This window comes from Ictidomys tridecemlineatus, chromosome 3, assembly GCF_052094955.1.
Source record: "Ictidomys tridecemlineatus isolate mIctTri1 chromosome 3, mIctTri1.hap1, whole genome shotgun sequence".
Classification (NCBI taxonomy): Eukaryota; Metazoa; Chordata; class Mammalia; order Rodentia; family Sciuridae; genus Ictidomys; species Ictidomys tridecemlineatus.
Window position 1 is genome coordinate 191,635,617 of NC_135479.1, and position 20,597 is coordinate 191,656,213.

General features: G+C 32.6%; 1 long non-coding RNA gene across 3 annotated transcripts in view; it reads left to right on the plus strand.

Moving 5' to 3' along the window:
• Positions 1-20,597, plus strand: part of LOC120890358 (uncharacterized) — a 478,106-nt gene that overhangs the window by 139,328 nt on the left and 318,181 nt on the right. For all 3 annotated transcript variants that reach the window (XR_013436969.1, XR_013436971.1, XR_013436972.1), the window contains one exon: positions 4,056-4,116. This is a non-coding gene — a long non-coding RNA (uncharacterized LOC120890358). The remainder of the gene's footprint in view (positions 1-4,055; positions 4,117-20,597) is intronic.

The window sequence follows — 20,597 nt, forward strand, 5'->3', positions numbered from 1 at the left end:
CTGAGCTGTACATTTTAGAAAGAGACTTTTGGCAGCAATACGAAGCATGAATAGGGATTGCACACAATAAGAGGCATTAAATGATTTATCTGGGTTACACTGAGACATGAAATAAAGCCAGAGTGGCAGGGATGGAGAGGCAAGGAGAGGAGTGGAAAAGAGAGGAAAGGAGTTGATGTAGGATATGAACAAAATAATATTGACAAGTCTGGATCGATGTCAAATTTGGTCAAAGTGGAAAATGCAAATTAGTATAGGTTAATACCCAGGCATCTGTTTTAAGTTAGTGGGTGAATGCTGAGGCTATTCAACAATAGGAATAAAAAGGAGCTTTTGGAGAAAACGTAAGGAGTGTTTAGTGTTCAATGTTAAGATGCATTTTGTTTGAAGTTTACATATGCTGACCAAGTGGAGGTACCAAGTAGGTCTTTAAATATTGGGCCTGGAGGTCAGAATATGGCACTGGATGTATTTACTGAATTGGAGATAGAGATGTGTTGGTCATCAGCACTTAAGAAATAGAATATTGGTAAACTCAAAGTCAAATGATGAGAGGAGGAAGAGAAAAAATAGGCACAGTAACCTGCAGAAAAATTTAAAAGGACAAGAAGACTGCAAGCTCACCAAAGTAAGCTGTCCTTTATTTTCTTTTCCACAGTTCATTTTTCAGACATCTGGGTTGCTTCAGCTTCCCTCCATCCTAATTGAATGTACCAGTATGTTATGCCTGGACCACAACTGTAGCCTTTCAACTTTTCTCCCTCTCTAGAGTTGCCCAATTCCTACTCTCCCATCTGTTCTCCACTGAGCAGCCAGTATAATGTCATAAGGAGGTAAATCAAGTCATGCCCCCGCCCCTGTTTAAACTCTTCAATGCCTCTCAATGGACATGTGGTAAATTCTTTCGTCATCATTATTAGAGTTTTCTTCCCCCATTAATTTTTTTCTTCTTTGTCCTTTCTTTTAACCCTAGAATAGCAAATACATTATGAAAACAGTTTAGAAAACTGTTTAAAATATGATAACTGGCAAGTTTATGGAAATATATTCCTCATCAAAGTGGCTTGTTTATATCAGGAGCATTTGATTTCTTGATAATGCCTTATTTGAAATGAATGAGAGTTAACTAATGTTTCTATCATTTGTGTTTTATTTGACTCCTGAATTCCAAGCAACAAGTAAAATAAAACTATGAAAAGATGCTGGGCACTGTTGGAGCATGCTTGTAATCCCAGTGACTTGGGAAGTTTGAGGCAGGAGGATCACAAGTTCTCGGCCAGCCTGGGCAATTTAGTGAGACCCTATCTCAAAATAAAATGAAAAATAAAAAGGGCTGAGGGTAGACCTCAATTGTAGAGCACCTTGGCTTCAATCCCCAGTATCTCTCTCTCTCTCTCTCTCTCTCTCTCTCTCTCTCTCTCAACACACTCACACACACACACACACACACACACACACACACACTCTATTAAAATACCATGTTTGACATTTCATGGAAATGAATCAGAGTAAAATTGAAAAGTAAAAAAATAGAATGAGAAAGGGACATATCAATATTTGATATTTTTTAAAAACCCAAATCTCACAACCAAGATTTATATAATTGCAGTGGTTAAAAACAGGATCATAAGACAATATGTTCTGAGTGTTTCTTTAGAATGGGTTAAATTTGATTCTAGATGTAGTAGGTAGTTGATAAAAACCTGTAGTATGTCTCATCTACTGGACAAAATTTTTTTCCAATGAAGTAGGATAAAAGTGACTAAAGACAATGGGTACAAATCTTGGTGATATGATTAGTTATGATTTCTTAATGTCATACTTTTGAGAAGATGATACAGATAGTGTCTTTATATAATGAAGTTGATAAGTAGAAACAGAAAACATATATTTCAAGTTCAAACATTTCTAATGAATGTTTCATATAGCAAAATACATATATGCATAGTAACATTTAACAATTAGTATATATATATATTTGCATTTTTATGACATCTGTCAAAAATGCTTTTATGTCCCACATATATGAGACAAAAAGAATGAAACACTTTCTAACTTAACTATGACACAGAAAAGATTCTTAATTAATTTCATTAGTTAAGGGGCATTCTCCAGATTTAGTTCTATGGATAACCAGTATGTGACCATGGGTCAAGTGCTGAGTTAATTACCTCTTTCTGATGAAGCAACAACAGGCCTTCCCTGATGGATCTAGTCTAAAAACTGACTCTTCTTGGTAAAATCTAGTCACAAATTCAGTTTGCTGAATGTCATACTCAGAGAGTTTATAGGGATCTGGAAATTGACTGCTAAAACAGAGGTATACCTAATTTTATTGAGACAGTATCAAAATTCACAAACTTTGGACCACCTCTCACAAGAAATCTAACCAATAATCACATTATACTTAGTAACATTCTACATGTCTTTATTTTAATCATTATAATTATAGATAAAACTGTAATTTTAGATAGGACTTGGCAATCTAGCCTTATGTTTAGTGCATTGTTTTGGGCTTTAGTCTTCAAGACTTCAGCTCATATTTTTTTTAATGCAGAAAAAATCCCAATTGCCTCATGTGAAAATCATTCTAAAGTGATATTTCCAAAGTCATGAATGTAATGCAACTAAAGAACAATGTAGTTATATCTTATTTGGTAGGAGGCATAAAAATGAGGAAAGAAATATGTTCTAGTAGTACAGAAATTCAATCTTTTAATTTTAAACCATCTCATTGTATTTTGCAAACTCTGCCAAATGTGGAACAGTAGTTAAGAAATGATTTGCAGAATGGGTCTATCTCAAGGTCTTCATTTTGCTCTTCCATGTGGAATCTATTTACTCATTTGTACATGTGAACTTTTAATCTCTACAGCATGTTCCTAAGCTTCACACTGAGCCTGGAAGTTGACACAGATTCAAATCAGTAAGCAAATATAAGAGTCCTTTTAAAGCATTCAATGGAAAAATAATTGTTTCTTTCAATTTTTGAAAGTGTCATCTTTGCACAAAATGTTCATCTACAGGTCAAAGATATTTAAATGTTAATTTAGCACTTTGTGGGCCAAGTGTGTGTTAAAGAAAGGAGAGTCATTGAAAACCAGGCTTCCCTCATCCTACAATTGCATTCTGAAATCTTGGTGTCTTGGTTAAATTATCATGCATATTAATTATACTGATGAAAAATATATTCAATATTTTCATGAACCAAGTTCATTAGAATTAAGCTTCATGAAACCAGGCTCTTTATCTCTTGTTTCCTGCTGAATCCCCAGTGCTCCAGTCAATGCCTGGTAAGAATCAGAACTTCGACACTGTGCTTTAAAATGATCCCCTGGAAAAAGCAAGAGCTGAAGCCTGAGACTTTGCATCTGGTCACAGAACTGCTTCTAAGCTAAAATCTTAGCTGCCTCATATCTCTTTCCTTGAACTTTTTTTTCCTCATCTTTAAAAAAAAATAGGATTTTTAAAAAATGGTTTTATAAAAGCATTTGGTACTTATACTATTATTATAATATGAAATAAACATAATCATTACATGCGAATAAATATACTTCCATAGGTTATATAATTGCTAAACTTATAAATTAGGTTCCCTAGTATGTGGACTGAAACAATTTTAGGATATAAATCCCCTCGTATCACATGGAAATATTATAAAGCAATTTTCCCACAAAAAGTTTTCCAAGTACCATTAAAAAATAAGAACCCGGTGGTGCAGTTTCTTGATTTGGTTTAAGAGAAGTATCAGTCAGAGTTCAGAGTGGATTATTTCTTTTAACTGCACAGTGTGGTTCCTGCAGGTCAGGGTTGAGGTTGATGGTAGGCAAGCTGGAGGGGAGCTTCTAGCACTAAAGGTAGTGTGTGAATAAATAGAAGATATGTTACTTCCTGAGTTTAAATGATATTTGTATTAAATGAAAATCATGAGTCTGAATGTACGTTCATGAAAGTCTGGAATAAGTATAAGATAAAGATCATATGGAATTAACATATTGCAAAATTGTATATAAAGTATGTTCTATTAATCCCCTTCAATCATACTCATATTTTAGATCTTCAGGAACTTTACTGGGATAATAGTCCACATGAAATTCCAAGCATTCTCTTCAAATGGTGAGTGGAACTACTTATAATTTCACCCTATTTGTTTATTAGTAGTTAATGCATCTTTCTGAGAACTGAAACAAGAAAACTGAATTACTGGTCCTCATTTATGTTTCAGTTCTTTTTATAAGAAAAAATGGAATCACTAGATTTTCTTTTTACTTATTAAATTATTACCCTAAAAGGTGAATCTATCACATGTAATCCTGTGAATTATTTATCACTTTCCTCTGATGTGTTGCAAAATTAACTTATCTGCTACCAGCAAATATATTTAGCAAGCATTTTGTAGGAAGGATTATATGTAAAAATTTACATATGGAGTTCTCTCACCAGATAATTGTGTGATTTTTTTTCTTATGCGAAAATTATAAAATCCTATCTGATGGGCTTTAACAGATATGTAATTATCTATGTTTTAAATGTTATCAAATTCAGTACCCTCATACATTTCATACTTTGGTAAACTGATTCAATTTTACTTTGGCAATCATCTTCATTAAGAGTTTCTTTCTTCAGTTTTGAGGTAGAAACGGCTAAATCATTTTTATTCTTGTGTATAATCACTTGGCAGTAACTGAGTACTATCACCCTTGAAACTTCCTGCTTAAATTTGTGACAGTCCCGGTATCAACAAAATGGATGTGAAGTCCTTTAATGCTGTTGAATAAAAGGGAAGTATCTAACACACTGATTTTTCTCTAAGTTCATGACCCAAGCAAAGAGCTTCAAAATTACATTTATTACATTTTTCTTATTACTTATCATGTTCCCAATGAATGGATATAAACAGGAATAAAATATCATTATTCTCCAAACTTGGCATAACTAGTTAACCCTTTATATACATATTGCTGAATATTTTCAATATAAAAAATACAGTCTAGTATAGGAATTTAAGAAATTAGATTGACGATGATATAAAATGTGTGTTCACCTCCTCCGTCTCACACTAACTATGCAGTTGGCTGCCACTTGTTTTCTGTATGACTTTGGCCAAATCCTTTGCCTTTCCTTTCTCATCTGCAAGAGCTAATAAGGCATACCTGGCTGACAGGGTTGCCTTGAGGATTAACTGAATTGATATGGGTAAAGTGCTTATAACAGGGCCTAGCCCATAAGTGTTAGATATTGCAAAATTATTTACTACATTCAAATTGTTTTTTGTGTGTGAAATCAGAAAAATAATACTAATTTGTGCAATTTTTTAATCTTAACATTTCATTTAGGTTTTTATTCATTTTGGTTATTCTTCAGATGGTTCTTTTGTGTTTCTGGGTAGAAAACCATATTATTTGCCAATAGAAAATTTTAGAGACTATTTTATCTTTTCCTTTTCACTCTCATGATTTTAAACTTTAAGTTCAATACTTATTGCCTTGATGATGGCTTTCAGATCAACATAAAATGACTGTGAATAAACCTTTTTTCTTCCTAATTATTAGGAATGACTTAGATGATTGTCATTTAAGTATTGCATTGACTATTTGTATGATTCTTACTCTTTTTCTGTTACCCTGTTCTTTATAAAATAAATTATCAAATATGCCTGTGGATGTTCTAGAAATCTTGAACTATATAAATACATACATTTTATTCTTATGATTTGGTTTTCATCTTTGATCAATTGATTTGCTAGTAGTATGTTATCCTTGCATAGCTGGTCTTTTATTACATACTTTAATTGAATTCCTTTTTATTTACTTGTGATTTTGAAAGGTGTTCCAAAGTGAGAATGACATATAGTATGTTTTCTTGCTCATTTTATTTTAGTACTTATTTTTTGGTATTAAAGAAGGTGATAGTCACATTGGAAACTTTGCAAATGTATGTGGAGTGATTATTTTGGGAAAAAAATCTCACTAGCAAAATAATTAGGCTGTAAGGTGATATTTAAATTTTTTAAATAATTTTACTAATTTTTATTTGAAATTTGTAGAAGTTCTACTTAAATATTGAGTTAATTTTCATTATGACATTTTCTGGAGTACTATATTGCCAATTTTATTAAGCTTTTCCTTTTACTAGCATATATTTATAAATAACAGTCTTGTGGTTTATAAAATAATTGCTGAATATGTTTGGTAAACTTCCTATAATTTCTAATTTTTATGCATTTTTCCTTATTTTCATTTATTATGTAGGTCAGCAATTTCATATTTTATTGATTCTTTAAAAAACTATGAAGTGAAATTATTTGCTTGCTTGCTATTTTTTCTCATTTATTAATTCTGCTGAGAGCCTATTCTTATTTCTTATTTTCCTTTTTTATTTCTGATTTTTATTTCTAAGTGTATTTTGTATTGTTCAAATAGGATTTGAATATAACATTCAAAAACAATATGTAGTTCATGTCATGTCCTACTTTGAAGATAGTTCCATTAATTGAGCATAAATTATTATATTATTCAAATTCTTTATTCTTATAATTTATCTAATGGACACAGATGAGGGTAGTTTTTGCAAATTCTTTCAATGCCTAAGTGATTAATTTGGATTTATATACTTGGTATAAAGTCACCAAATAAAATTTGGTGATTTATATGAGTAATTTTATATAGGAAGATGAATATTTGGGGAGTGTAGAAGATCAACTGTAGTATGAGGAAAGATTAGCGCCAGAGATAAGAATTAGGTATCTGTTCAGATATGGCATTTCCACTCTTATGAATCTCAGCTTTAGAAATATTTTTCCTGTCTTAGAAGGAAGCATTTGGTGTTCTTGTTCTTTTCCAAAGCTGTTTTCACCATCTTCTACTTTTCTGTCATCCAGAATGGTTGTCCCTTCAGATTTCTTTCTCAATCCTTTTGTGACAATAACTTCTCAAATGTAAAATATAATAATCATTTTCTTGTCAGATGAGTTACTATGTTCACCCCTCCCTCTTATTTTAAAAAATTTGCTCTAGTTTATAAAAGGCATGAAAAATTTCTGCCAGAATTTGACATACAGCATTTATTCAGCTACATATCAAATATTTATTGAAAATCAACTGTACTAAGAACTGGAAAATTCTATTTCCCTAAGATAGATAGAACCTTTAACCAGCAAACTGAAGAGATTTTAATCATTTTTTTGAACTCTTCTGAGACTGAGTATCTCCAATTGGTTTTAGTAGAACTTTTATTTGATGACCTAAAGACACCCAAACCTTTATTAGCTCAGTCTTTATTGCCAACCTGCTCCTCCTGCATTTCCTATCCTGGTTGATGTCTAATATTACTTTCTAGTAGAAATGAGCTCTTAATAAGTCATCTTTATTGAATTAAAATTGTAATTTTATATGCTATATAAAATTTAAATTTTATATGCTTTGTCCTGTCCTTAATCAAACTTTATTAAGGTTCTATTGATTAGGAATTTACATCTATCCAAAACCTCTCTTTACCTCTATATGTATTCTTTTACTTTCAAAAGTACAAAATATGCTCCATAGTTTTTCTATAAGCCCCTAATGATTTATATATTCCTTATTCCTTCTTCTTGTCTGTCACCCACTGTGCCACCTGAATTCTCATAAAATTTATATATAATCATGATAATCATTGATTCCAAAGCTTTAATGACTTTGCATTGTTTAGAAGAAAAAGCCCAAACTTCTCAACATGTCATTCACTTTTCTTCACAACATTATACCAAGTTTCTCTTTTTCAATTTGTTAGCCACATTTTTTTCCAATTCCCCTGAATCTATTTATGCTTACTTACTATATATTATGACTTCTTATTTGAACTACTTCCTGATATTGATGGGTATTCAACCAAAGTTGGCTGATCAATATTGAAAAAAAAAGAAAACAAAATAAGCAGAAGCTTATTGTTTCCTAGATGGATAAGACCCAGGAGATGTTGTTTAGTTTGATAACTTACAGAAGCCATTGAAGTTTTTCATTAAGGGAGTGTCATAGCAATGGAATCTGTATGTGTGACTTAGATATGACCTATTCTAAACTGTGTTTTTTGGATGTTGAGACCTGAAATATCAGGTTCTTATTCAGAACTGTAGTTAGAACTAATTAATAATCTGAGACTTAATGCCCTCAAATCTGAACTAAAATAGACAGTGGTTTGAGTTCTGAGTAGAAATTTAAGAGACACAGTAAATTGTAAATGTTTGATACTAATAGATCATTCCAACTTGAAACAAAATTGGTTGTATATACATCACACTAAATAATTTATCTCCACGCCTATATTATTATGATTTTTTCCTGAGATACTGATATGGAAGTATTTATAAATATGTAGTTTTGAGTGTTTTTTTTAAAGCATAAAATTGTATACTTGGTTATTAAGCTCGAAAAGTAGGGCTGAACTGGTTAGAAATTGTCATAAGGATGTCATGGAAGACTCAGGGTGGAGAGATTCATACTGGAATGAATCAATTTAGCAGCTCTCTCACAAAACTTGGCTCAAATAGAGATTGGAGCCTTTCACCTTGTCTTCATGATATAAACAGCAGCCAAGACAGATTTTCCTTGACATGTCTTACAGTTAAAAGTTTTGAACCTAATGTTAAGACTTGACAATTTTTCTTTTAAATTTTTAACAACTTGATCTCTATCATCTTTTTCCAAATGTCAAGGTGTATTAACTTTCAACAGCATGATATGACGTACTGCACAAACATTGTTGGTCGGGCAGGCCCCAAAATGGCTATAGTTAGGCTTCCTTCTGGTGGGCTATGTTATGTTTTTAGTGTAGCCAGGGCCTGGAATCCACTATGTTGTGGTTAGTCAAGGCAAGATATGTTTTCAAGGTCATAAACATTAACTTGTGAGCATGTGCCCATTGATGTAACCTCTTGGCAGTGTGACTTCTTTGTTTGGCCTGTATATATAAAGGGACGAAGGAAGGAAATAGGCTGAGAGGGAAGGGCTAAAATGGAACTGGCTGGGGACTGAAGCTGAAGCTGGGGTTGGCTAATGTCCAGGGGCACTATTGAATAAAGCATGTCTACTATCCTAACTGTGTCTTGCATCTTCTTCCACCAACCAAACCCCAATCTGTTTCTTAGGTCACAGCCCCCTCAGGACAATTGTCAATGACAAAGTCTTTGAACTCAGTGGTTGATAGATTATTTTGGTCATTTCTATAATTAAGGAAACTAGGTGGAATGTACTATGGTTGCATTGATTTGTTAACTATTGATGAGCCAAATAACATTCTCAATGGACTTGCTTACTGTCAAGAGATTCTTTTTCTCTTAGGAAATTAAAAAAAATCAATTCCAGTTCATGAGGCAGGTGTAAATAATCATTTTTGCTTTAAATGTTGAGATGGTTCCTGTTACGAAACAGCAGGTTTCTGCAAATACAATTTAAGATAATATTGATATATTAGGTAGGTTTTTTTGAGAGCATCATACCCAATATTCATGGCATATAAAGAATAATATCCCCAAGTGAGTCTAACATGGATCCAGCAGTCAGAGCCTCTGCTCCAGCCCTCATCAATGTGCTCCATATATGGTAGGGTCTCAAAAATAGTGCTTCTCATTGTTTAATTCAGTGCATTTAATTCAATGTTTAATTCACTGAATCATAAGGCTGGTATACACTGAAAGCCTAGGGGTGTATAATTATGCCAGAAGTTCAGTAAAGGAAGTATTCCCAAATATCCTGTGCAGATATAGATGAACAGCCTTGTGCACATGCTTCTTGACTAAAACACACCATAAAAGCACAATTGTGGGGTAAATTATGGTTCATTTTTTTAACTTTCAACAGCATGATATGAGGTACCGCACAAACATTGTTGGTTGGGGTAAATTATGGTTCATTTTGAGCAAAGACTGGTAGAAGTCTACAAAAACTAATAAATTCAACCTAAATTCGGGACTTTAAAACAGTTATCATCTTATTAAAGGTTAACAAATGGATATATTTTTCCAGATATTTAAATTTTATAGGATATGTCATTGGCATAACATTTTCACATATCTGATAGAGGGTCATTTGACTAATGTGTGTTTGTCTTTTGAACATGGGATTTAATGTGGACATCTTCAAATTTTCTTTTTTAGGTCAACTTTACTTTAGCATGAGTTTATGCTGGGTGCATTGGCACATAATTGTAATCCCAGTGATTTGGGAGGCTGAGGCAGGAGAATCACAAGTCTGAGGATAGCCTCAGCAGTTACTGAGACCCTCTTTCAAAATAAAATAGAAAGGGCTGAGGATGCTTCTCAGTAGTTGGGCATTGTCTGGTTCAATCCTTAGCACTGCCAAAAAGAGACATTTCATTATGACTGAAATTTTTATATAATTTTAATATAGATTTGCTTCAGGATAAACAGTTTGGGCAGTATCCATTTTTTTCTTCTGTGTAACAATATTTGTGTCATTAATTTATCCTTTAGTCTTCCTGTTATGAAATGAGTGGTTAATAGAAAAATTTAGAATACTTATGATGGTAGATAGAATTGTAGGTCTAGAAGTGGATTATCTGAGACAAAGACATCATCACAGTCTGTCTCTATAAGGCAAAGTGTGGCAAGAAAAATTTTATATTTATGTCATACATTTTTTTCCTTTTAAATTTTATTTGATATATAATAATTACACATATTTTTGGAATATATGTGATAATACATATTTGAAACACATATTGATTAAATTAGGGTAATTAGCATTTTAATCCCCTAAAATATTTATTATTATTATGTATTTATTTAGTACCAGGGGTTGAATGCAGGGACACTTAACCACTGAGTCACATCCCTAGCCTGTTTTATGCCTTATTTTTGAGACAGGAGCTCACTAAATTGCTTAGCACCTTACTAAATTATGGAGGCTGGTTTTGAACTCACAATCTTCCTGCTTCAGTCTCCAGAGCTGCTGAGATTACAGGCATGCACCACCACTCCCAGCAAAATTTATTCTTTCTTTGTGTTGGCAAATTTCAATGTGTCTCCTATAGTTCTTTATAAAATATACAATAAATTGTGCTGAAGTATAGTTACCATATTATGCTACAGAACATGAGAATTTATTCCCATGTACTGGTATTTTGATACTTATTATCTAATCTACCTCTGCCACCCCTTTATTTCTGCCTTTTCTAGCCTCCAGTAACTAGTATTCTACTCTCTACTTCTATGAAATCAACTTTTAGACTTCAACATGTGAATGAGAATACAGTACTTGTCTTTCTCTGACTGGTTTATTTCACTTGAACTTAATGTTTTCCAGTTCCATCCATGTTGACACAAATTCTTTTTTATGTCTGCATAAGATATTTAGTTTTAGTTCTTTGGGCATAACCTTTATATGTGTGAACTTAGGGAGTGCATGTATTTTCTAAGTCAGAATATTTTGGTTTCTGCTACAGTAATAAGCCATCTCCGCATTCCATTGGCTTAACTCAGCAAGGGTTCGATTTTTACTCATGCTATGCAGCAAGGAGTTTTCTGCATTTTGTAGTTATGCAGAGCTCAGGCTAATGGAAGCATCATATTGACTTATGTGGCAATGAGAAAGACACTGAGCAGTTCACTGACTCTCAACACACATCACATGGGACATCTAATTCAAAAGGAAGTGAGAAGGTAAATTCTTATCAATCTGGGAAGCAAGGACAATGGAATAATTTGTGAACAAGTCCTTGAGTCTCACCAAAGTCTTTTGCTGAGTAAGAACCTTTTAAGAATCTGAATGATCTGGAATGACAAACATATGTTTCTTCCTGGGCAGCAGAATGTGCCGTTAGGAAGGAAGAGTATTATTATTGTCCTTTCTTGGAGAGAGAAGTTGCTAGTCAGAATGTCCCACATAGCCCTCATGACCAATCACATCCTAAAGGTCCCTCCTTTCAGCATTGTGGCACTAGGGATAATGTTTCAACACATGAACTTTGAGGGACACATTCAAACCATAGTCTCTAATTCACAATAAGCATAGTTTCTTAGTTTTACATGTAGACATTTATTACTGTCATCATCTGTTGGCATCCTATAAGTAATGGATGTTCTTTAGACATTGTTTTGGTGTTTAAAATATATTCCTATCCACAGCCCATCTTTAGATTTTTGTTAGGAAATTATATCATTGCCAAGTCACTGCCACCAGGGCACCAAAGATTATATTTTTGGGAGTAATGTTGTTCCCTAGTAAGATTTAACTTTGGTTGAAGTTCCAGTGTTTCAACCGATGATATAAAGACACAAGAATCACCTGCTAATGAGCAGTTTTTAAAGGGACAGAAGGAAAGTTTTAAAAATCCAAAGGTGAGCTCATTGAGAGAGTTATGACTGCAACTATACTACACTGGGAATCTGCCATTTATTTATTTAAAATAGGAATAGGTCAGAAGATATAATGGAAAATATATGATTTATAATTTATTATCTATGAACACAGACTTAAAATTCAGAGATTATATTTAAAAGCCTCATGGAAGCAAATATGATTGGAAAGACTTATCATGTATCATGTTTTTAAAACTCCTTTTCTATGACTTTGTAAAGAAGCTGTCCAATGAAGGATGAATCAGGTTTTTCATAAGAACCGTATTCTAGTTCCACAAAAAGAGCATGGTTTAAATCGGGCTGCCAAACTTTTTCTTTAAAAAATTGGACATTTTGGAGCATGTGGAATACATCAGCTTGTCTTCATTAAAGAACATGATTTAATATACTGGTTTGTTATGAACTTTTATACTTGAAATTCTATGAAAAAACATTTTCATAAATACACCACATAACATTCACTGTTGGGTGCAGAAAAGTAGGTCTTTGATATAGGATTCTGCCCCTCTCCCACTTTAGAAATCCAACATCTATCTATGACTTTTGAAATATGAAGTCCCAAATATTTTTTTCCCTAGGCAATCTGACTGCATTATAACACAGTGAAACAAGCCCTGGTGAATGGATTAACCCTGTTTCCTCTTTCTTCTTGAGGTGCCTGATTCTTGTACCTCTGTGCCTTTCTTGGACTTATCTCTGAAGACTGTAGGAGATAACTTCCTCCCATTACTAGCCAGCAGGGGGGCCTGTGTTTCCTTGCTTCGGAGCTGCAGGGTGTTTGTTCTATCCTGTTTACAGACAGTGGGGGGGGGGCCTTTTTCTTCTTTTAGCTAGCCTTTTCATCAACACAGAGGGAGATGCAAAATCAGAAAGGATCTTAATTAAATGTTTTCTTACAGAAACACCCAGTCTACAACCTTGGTCTATCGACCCTCTTGGAGGTGCCCTGGCCCCCTGCCCTTAGTGAGATAGCAAGCAGTAGACCTTATCACAAAACACAAGGATAAATATTTATTAGAGTGCAAAAGGTATTTGGAAGACCTGCATTTATTTACATTCATTCTTGTGAACCTGTTTGAACATATGAGCAGTTATTATGGCTCCTGGCTGAAATAGTTTCCTCTATAATATTTTTGAACAAAATCATATGCCTCAAGCAAATTATAAAAGTGTGTTAAATATCCAGAATAAATATTGAGAGAATTTTTACCTCAGGCTTTAGTTTTCTAGCAATACATAGGCTATGTTGTTGCATTTCCTGTCTTTTTGAGACTTGCAGATTTATTAGCTTTATAATATTAACATTGATTGGTGTGATTCATATTATACTTCTGAGTGATGCACAAATGGCATAAGGAATAACTAAAAAACAAGTTATCCTTGCATGAAGAAAAGTTCTTTCTTGAAAATTAAGATAAAAATTCTGAATCTCTGCTGTTCTGTTATAAAGTTACACCTTTAATTGTTTCCAGTGCAAATGTAAACTCTACTGATATGTTTTTGAAATGAGTCTAACTAAAAATTTATATTTGGTTAGTTATGAAAAAAATTATTCTTAAGAACATAGGAAACATTAAGGACATAGGGCCTAATTCATATAGTTTCCTCAAATTTTAGCTAGACAGGTTTTTTTTTCTAGAGAAAGAAAAGAATTACATGAGCATTTGCAATATTTGTTTTGGTACATATGAAAATTAGACTTGTGACTAATCTTATTCTTTAGAAACACATTTTCAACAAACATTTAAGAGAAATTAGAGATGGATTATTATACAATTATTGACTGCTTTAAGAATTTTACTCTCATTCTTTCTATTTTGAAAGATAAACAATATATATTAGTATAATTTTAAGGCATACACTTTTAAAAATATATTTTATTGGTTGTTGGTGATAATGGAAATACTGCCACCATGAGAGAAGTACTAATTATATAAAATAAAACTCTCTTTTAATATAAGTTAGAACTTTTAACTATAAGTATGCTTTATATTTTCATCCCCATGGATTGTTATTTGTTGATTAAATAATTGCAATTAAGAGGTAAAACACCACTTTGAAGTAGAATTCTATAACAAACATGTTGTATTTTCCAATGAAGCCATCTATTAACAAATTGTAAACATATTTGCATGATTTTTTCTCACATCTTTTTAACTTTTCAAAGATTAAATACTGTTTTTGTCATAAAGCACAAATTTAAATTATCACATCTAGAAAGAAAAAAGTTCTCAAAATTCAGATTTTTACTAAGTGAAGTTAATTTTTTTAGTTCAATTATTTAGTGTTTACACAATGAATCAGATGCAAGCTTCATGTTCAGTTACACAGTTTTGTGGTTTGGGTTTTTCTTTTTGTTGTTGTTCAAAAGATATTGTTCTATGTGAATTAGACATGCTGATTTTATATTTTAATTTATGTCTATAAAACCTACCTTTCTTTAATTCTTTTTCTGACATTTCTCCAATGGGTGAAGAAATAAAAAGTCATACATTTAACAGAGAGATTTTTTTTTAAAAAAGTATAAAACATCTGTTGAGATGTTAGTGAGATACTGGTATTTTAATGCCCTTTATTTAAAAAAATTAAAAATTAATGATATTGTAGTTATTTTTTCTTTTCTATCTGCAAACTAATTTTGAATATAAATCTATTTGAATCTATACCTTATGCTATTATTGCAATAAAGGGAGGGAGTGTTATTGCAACATTTGGAGATTTTGTTCTTAAATTTAGCTTCTCACTTAAAAAAATTTCTTTCCAGCCATAAGAATTAGGATATTCTTTCTGCTATTATTAGATATTCTTCATGTAATTATAATTTCTTGTGTCTTCTTAAAGAAGTTCATTTATAGTAAAGCATTAAAGAACTCAATGAAAAGCAAGCTTTTTTAAAGGTGGGTTCAATCTACTAACCTTGGAAGTGTTGGCAAGTAGTTTCCATGATAAGATCCTTGCCAGCAAGGATGGTTCTGAACCATCTGAACCATTTAATAAGCTTATATAGGAACAGCTTACTGTGTTTATAGACAACTTAGGTTTTAGGGGAAAATTACCCTCCCCCATTTGGTTCTATTTACTGATTAATATAAAAATCTATTTCTGTTTTGAAAGATAAACAATATATTTAGTATAATTTTAAGGCATACACTTTTAAAAAAATATTTTATTGGTTGTTGGTGACCTTTATTTATTTATTTATTTTTATGTGGTGCTGAGAATCAAACCCAGTGCCTCACACATACTAGGCAAGAGCTCTACCACTGAGCCACAACTCCAGGCACCCCTGCCCCAGGAATGCACTTTTAAAAGGAAATTAGCAAATACCTAGAACTTTCTCTTTCTCTCTCTCTCTCTCTCTCTCTCTCTCTCTCTCTCTCTCTCTCTCTCTCTTTTGGCTGAAAATTTGTAATTTTCCTAATACATCCTTTCTGTTCTGTGTAAAAGTTAGTAAATATCATTAAAAAATAGTGTTACATAAGTAAATTTTTTGAAAATGTTTAGCTTTCAAATTCTTCTATTACTTGTAAAATGTTGTGCTTTTGCTACTAATAATTTTATATAAAATAATAAAGTAAATCATACATACTTAACAGAATAAAAAATTATCTGTAAAATAAAATTAGAAGATTCACACGCCAAAGACTAGTTTGGTTATATCCCATTGCCCAGCTAAATATGTGAGCTGCCCTATCTAGATATATCAACTGTACACATGTCACTTAACCCTTAGATTTTGCATCTGAAAATCAGAGGAAGAGATAAACAAAATATCAGTGTCTTTTTAGAATTCCAGATGACAAACTATAACATTAAAATTTTTAAAATTATTACAGAGGATATAAAAAAATGTAATTAGTAACTGAATTTGGTATGTACATGTACCCTAATCATTGATCCTTTAATTTTTTTTTATTTTGAAAGTAAAATTACTTAAGGGCCATCCATTATATTACTCTTACAATATATAAAGTCTGATATTCTGAGTTGCAAATGAAATGAAATATAAAAATCCCTATTTTAACAGTTTTATCATGTTAGTGCAGGTTTCAGTGCTATGAAAATCAGTGTATAGATTGGGACAAAATTCTTTTCAATCATATTCTTCAGAAGCAAAGATCGCAGGTAAATGCATTTTGTATGGATTTTAGAGGATCAGACTTTATGTTCAAGGATAAAAAAATTTCATTATTCAATTAAAAGCAATGCCTTTATTTGTGGAGACATTAATTTGAATTAATAATGTATTTCTGTGTTTTATTTTTATTGTTGTCATTCCTTTCCTGAAGACATATCATTTTGTACCAGCTTTCAAGAGCAAGGACATGGTTAATGTTATATACAATGTTTATTGCAAGGCTGATTCAAGAGCAATTAAATATCTATCAAGAAACTTCTTAATTTTTTTATTGATGTTCAAGCAGGGCAGGGATGACTTGAGGCATAATTTATTTAATTCTATTAGGTATTCAGATATTTATTTTCAAATTATAAATACATTGTGCTATTGTTGTTGTTATTATTTTAACTTCGGACTGAACCCAGGAAAACTTAATCACTGAGCCACATTCTCTGGCACTTTTAAGTTTTTATTTTGAAATGGGGTCTCACTCAGTTGCTGAGGCTGGCTTTAAACTTGTGATTCTCATGCCTCAGCCTCCTGAGCTGCTGGGATTACAGGTAGGCACCACTATATCTGGCACATTTGTAGTATTTTATTATGCCTTATATGCATGATTTCCTAAGGGATTTGTCATATTAGGCTCTATGGAAACATTTCAAGGTTTTTTTTTTAACAAAAGGTGAAATTTTATATCTAACTATGGCAAAGTATATTTGTGATGAGGTAGCTTTTAAAACATTTTCTATTTTACACTAGAATTTCTATATCTAGTATTATTACTTTTGTCACTCATCAATATCTGGAATTGTTTTCTTATTGTCACTTTTAAATAGTTATGCACTGCTTATTTTCTGTAATTAAATGTAATGTACTTAATTTGTTCTATTAGTTTCATTCTGTAATGTTTTTTCAAGATAAAATTTTTCCAACCACTTTTATAATTTGTCTCCCTTCCAATTTTCTTTATAGTATCTTTTAGTATAAATATTAATATCATCAAGTGAGCTTGCAGAGTGTCCATTTATCTTTGTTCAATCACTTGATTTATTTAGATGAATATCATATAACAAAAATGTCAATAATGCATAACAATGTCCTTCCACTGAAACATTTAGTATAAAAGCCATGTTATCTTAATCTGAGGGCAGACTAGATCTATATCCCATCCTATTAATAATTTTTAATGAATAATGTGAGGCTATCCAACTGATGCATTGAATAGACAAAGACATTTCTGGGACAGTTCAATCAGTGGACTATGCTACCATTTAAGACAGAAACCAGTTTTAAAGCCAAAAATTCTTGTGAAAAAGGTATTGTTTCAGTCAACTGGAAATTTTAAAAAGTCATCACTTTTTAAAATATATAACTAAGATGAAACATTTTTCCCCATGATTTTCATTTGCTAATTTTTTAATGTTTACCAGTATTTGTTTCTAATTCCTATATGCAGTTATCACAAACTTTAATTTCCTGTTTGTTTTGCTCTTCTCTATCAATTTGTCTAGTTCATCCTGCTAAAAGAAAGTGCAATCAACACCACAGATTGGATGGTTTATATACAATAGAAGTTTCTATCTTGTTCTGGAGGCTGGGAAGTTCAAGATCAGGGTGCCAACATGGTGGTGCTCTGGTGAGAACCCTCTCTCAGGTTGCAGACTTCTGTCTTCTCACTTTATCTGCACACAGTGGTCAGAGATGTAGAGAGTTCTCTGGTCTCTTTTGCTAAGAGCACTAATCTTATCATGGGGATTCACCTTCATGACCTAATCACTTTCCAAAGGCCCCATTGGTACCATCATATTGGTATTAGCTATTTCCACATATAAGGTTTTAAGAGATACACACACAAAATTCAGTCCATTGGAAAATCTTGCAGTCTTTTCAATGTTTACATGCATATTTTATAGAAAGACCTAAAATGAATTTCTTTGCTTTACTTTCTCTCTATAACATGCTTTAGCTCAAGAAAGATCTACATTGCTAGTGATGTAAATGGAAAAACATGATGGAACTACTAAATCGTCTCCTTTTTTGAAATACCTCTCATTTTACAATCATATTAGTGTTCTTGCCCTCATAAAACTCAACTAAGATGAAATTTAAAACAAAAAATCCGTATGGATTAAAAGAAGAATATCATGAAGAAACTAAACTTACTATGCCACCAATATATCATGGATGAATATATCTTTGATAAGATAATGAATTAGGCCCCTGATTCCTGGGGATACCAATAATCAAATTAAATATGAAGGAAATTGATCTTAGTTTGACACAAGTTTCAAGGTTTATACTAAACATTCTAAGAAATTGTTGGAACTCAACCCTTAACAATAAATCAAGAAATGTAGATAAATCTACTGATATTTATGGTAGAAATTCTGAAACCAGAATCATGAGTCCCATCCTTAGAAACTCAAAGTTTAAATGTATCTTGAATGTGTCTTTTGAGTTTACATTTCTTGGGGCTAGGGGCTGTGGATTTACATTTCTTTGCAGCAACCTTGTGTAATTCTAATATGGGTAATCCACATAATACATTTTAAAAAAATATTATTCATAGTATTTGTGTTTAGGCATGCACTTTAATTTATATATTTAGCAAAAAATATTCAAAAGAATTCTGGACTCTCTCAATATCACATATTATTTCTGAGAGGGTAATATCTTCAAAATCAGATCAGTGACTACCATGTTCTTCACCCTCAGCACCAGACTTTCTGTCAGATTTTTGGATCATTCTCTGATGCTATTTTAGAATGTGTGACTTTAGACTTGGTGAGGTGATTCAGAATTTGATCATTCTTTCCTGCTTGTACCACAAGCAATTGAAATGTCCCCCAAAGTTTAAATACTTCTTTCACTTAAACTGTATCTTCTAGACTTCCATCATGGAAGAAAAAAATCAGATAAAATGTCCTTCTTTGGGGTTTAGAAGTTATGATCACAGCATGTAGAAGTAAACCATTGTAGATACATAATGTTTTAAGGGTTAAATAAAGATTCCTCAGAAAATATTAAATAAACTTGTCCTGTAGATGGGTTCCCTCTTTAGCATACATGCTGGGTATATATGGTATTCTAGAAAATCCCCCAAAGCCATTTTAACTCATGCTTTAAAACAGTCAATCTATTAGTTAAGATTCATGTGCAAGGAGCAGAAGTCCCTACCACAGAGAGGAAGTCCTGAGAGCATATTTACTTGTCTCACACCACAAAAAAAAAAGCCAAGATTAGGTCACAGGGCTGATCCAGGGTGAAAGAATATTCTCTAGGCTCTTCTTCTTTCTGCTCCTTGGTCTTTGCTGGAGGCTTTTACCCTTATGCTTGCTCTTTGATGTGGTATATGATTGCTGTGTTTTTTGACCCCACATTCTTGGGTCATACTGTCCAGGAAGAAAGGAAAGAAATATTGGTCAAAAAGCAAGACTGTCTTTAGATTTGGGAAGGGATATCCCCCTCTACCTAAATCGGAGTATCCATAACTGATAGGCTGTGTTGAGATAGTCATGAATCTTCATGGTGTCCCTGGCATCCTGTATGACAATTAAAGAGGTGCTAATTGCTAATCATCTATTGAAAGAGGAGAATGGGGAAAGTGAAAACCTTGAGTTACTCTTGGAGTGTAAGGGGATGGTAGATGATGCCAAACCCACAGAAACTGTTAAAGATGTAATGATTGGCAATTTCATTTAGGGAGTGGGCAGCAAGAAGGTGACCACTGTGTAACTAACCTCTGCACCAATTCCTATCAGTTTAAATTTATGACTGAATTTGAGCAAGTCCTGAAGTGACAACTGCTCTGCTTCTGAGTGGCCCTGATATTTTATCCCTTTCCACAGACAGGTAAAAACATCCTGAGGTAGTGGAAACCTGTGGCTGCCTTTTCTCCTCACAGCTCTAGTCAGTGTTTATACCTCCAAATTAAAATTTTGCCGGAGTACTCTCGAGTGAGAGGCAAGGGAGGTGGCCTAGAATGGGAAGTTTCAGTGTCTACTGACAGTGTCCCCTTGGCAAGCCTGAGACATTTCTCGCAGCCTTATGTTTATGGAGACTTGGTCAGAATTAATCCAAGCTATTACTTTGATACCATAGTTTAGTTACCTTAATGATCAT